We start from the raw sequence: 2,633 nt of genomic DNA, 5'->3' as shown, positions 1-2,633 counted from the left end.
AATTTTACCAAAGTTTTCAAATATATTGGCGTTTGTTTGCTGAATGATAAATGGTGCACATCATTTGTTCATTCCGTCTTGTTGTTATTTCACATATATTTTGCATCTTGTCGTCAAAATTAGTTGCTTTTGCTGAACTTAATGCCAGTCTTTGAAAATGCGTTGTTTTACCCTGTTGTGTACATAAGATAAACTGCAAATATATATACATATTTTTGAAGTTTGGTATATTACCCCACATTCAAAAATTATTAAAATCTAAGAATAAAAGTTAGACAATTATAAAAATGATTACAATATTAACAAAAGTATTAAACGTATCAATCATTACAAATTACAAAATAAAAAAAATAATAAGTATACTAGGGATGATACTGGTATCAATAGGGGTTCCAGGCATAACCATAGGTGCTATAGAATGCTTCGGCAGGGTCATACGTAGGATACGGTGGCTGCATCTCTATAGACCAGGGAGGGAAGATGGGTTTCGGTGTAGGAATATAGTTTCTACCTATATGTTGGCAATGAGCTATGATTTGGTTCTGATGAACTTGCCAATCTTCAAATGCTCTCTGTCTAGCATTTTCGTATTCCTGAGAAGCTATAAACCTTTGCATTTCTTGCATCTCATTCCCCCCTCCTACATTACCTTGCTGTTGGTTTCTCTCCACCTGTGGATGTCTACCATGGTATCGTATTGCGGCGTTATTTCGCCTCTTCAAAACTTTCGCACCATGGTATACATTTAAACCTATAGTATCGCGGGGTTCTGTTTCTTCTACTAATAATCCCCCCCGACTTATATCCATACCGAGATATTCACCAATCAAAGTAATAAAAATACCACCTCCTATTATGCTATGCGGTCGCATCCCCCGAACCATAGCTGATAAATAATAACCCACACAATACGGTATACTTACAGCGCTTTGTGGGTCTCGAATACACATATGGTAAAACAAATCCTGTTCATTTACTTTTTCCTTGTTCTTACCCCTTTGTGTAATCGAATTAGCTAAAAACCTATGTATCACTCTTAATTCGGCTCTATCTATATCCAAATAAGAGTAATTTCCCCCTTTGAAACGGTGATGGCTTGTCATTTGACTCCACACACCGTGTGTATCAAAATTTTCATCTATCTTTCTACCGTTTAGTATCAATCCTCTACAATCGGCAGACGCTAACTCCTCAGGCGTATATATACGTAAAGCCTGAGCCATGTCCAGTAAAGACATGTGGCGCATCGAACCGCCTAACAAAAATCTAATAAAAGAACGATCGGTTAAACTAGCTACCCGATCATTCAACTCTATACTACATAATAATTCTTCACACCATACTTTATATACAGGTCTATGCATGGTGAATAAACGTACCCAGTCATTAAAAGAAGAATTACCATACCTCTGTACAAGTAATTCCCTAATTGGCCCAGCCAATTCTACAGCTTCTAAGGGTCCCCATTCTATGACCCTCGGTACCTCAACAACCTTAGAATGAAGAGTATGCAAACCCCTTTGGTATTTTGGATAATCTATCCAAAGTCTGTCAAATCTCAGGTTCGGGTGCAACTCTTCCAAGTGCATATCAGAAAAGGTCATGACTGGATGAGGTATATCCTGCTTGTAGTAGTTATCCACCTCCTGTTGTTCCATATTCTCAGCAGGAGCATTGCGGGCTTGGGATGAAGATTCACCCCTTTCAGTCTGCAAAACACATCAAATATAATTTTTTTGCATCCAAATATGCATTAGTGTCAGCAAAATCATCAATCAAAATAATTACAATGACATGATCAATTTATATCAAACTTAAGCTCATTTTCACATTTTTATCAAATCTACACTTTTGCAAATAAGCATATACGAAAATGTTCGCCAAGTTCATAAGCATTCAACTCAAATAACATGTCAAAATAATCATTACTAGCAATTAAACAAGTCTCAAATGGCATTATCTTTCAAAAATCAAGTTCATGAATTTTAGACTTGAAAAAGTCCACTTTAATTCTCAAAATCATATTTAGGCTCAAAGTTTGGATCATTTAACTACCAAAACATGTTACACTACTTATTTTAGCAACAATTCATGAAAAAAATCGGCCATAACCTGTTTATATCAAAAAGCCCCAAATTTGCTCAAGAACACAAACCCTAGATTATTCAAAATTTGAAGTTTAAGGCTTCTAATCATGTTGAACAGCATCAATCTAGGTTATACAAGCATAATACATAAACAATTTAAGCCTAATTACACTAAAAAGCATCAAAATCAAATTGGGAAAAAAATGACTCAAGAACACCAAATTTCGGATTAAATGGTGTTTAGGTGTAGAAATTTACCGTTTTTCTTGAGTAATTCTTAGATAGCATCCTTCTCAACATGATTTTAGCAAAAGATTTGGTGATTAACGGTTAAAAATTGTGATTTTGGGGGTTTTTTTCTCGGGTATTTTCGTGGGTTTTTGCAGTTTATTTTGTGTTGTGGGGAGTGAAACTGAGCTGTTGCAGCTCTTTATTTTTTTTTTCTGTAATCCGACTCCTCCGCGAGTCGCGGCGAATTCCATTTCAAACTCCGCGAGTCGCGGAGTTTGCTATTTTTTTTTTTTTTTTTTTTATAATCATTAACTT

The sequence above is a fragment of the Rutidosis leptorrhynchoides genome, chromosome 6 (genome assembly GCF_046630445.1).
Source record: "Rutidosis leptorrhynchoides isolate AG116_Rl617_1_P2 chromosome 6, CSIRO_AGI_Rlap_v1, whole genome shotgun sequence".
In the NCBI taxonomy this organism is placed as follows: Eukaryota; Viridiplantae; Streptophyta; class Magnoliopsida; order Asterales; family Asteraceae; genus Rutidosis; species Rutidosis leptorrhynchoides.
The sequence above is the reverse complement of the archived record's forward strand: the minus strand, read 5'-3'. Positions refer to the sequence as shown.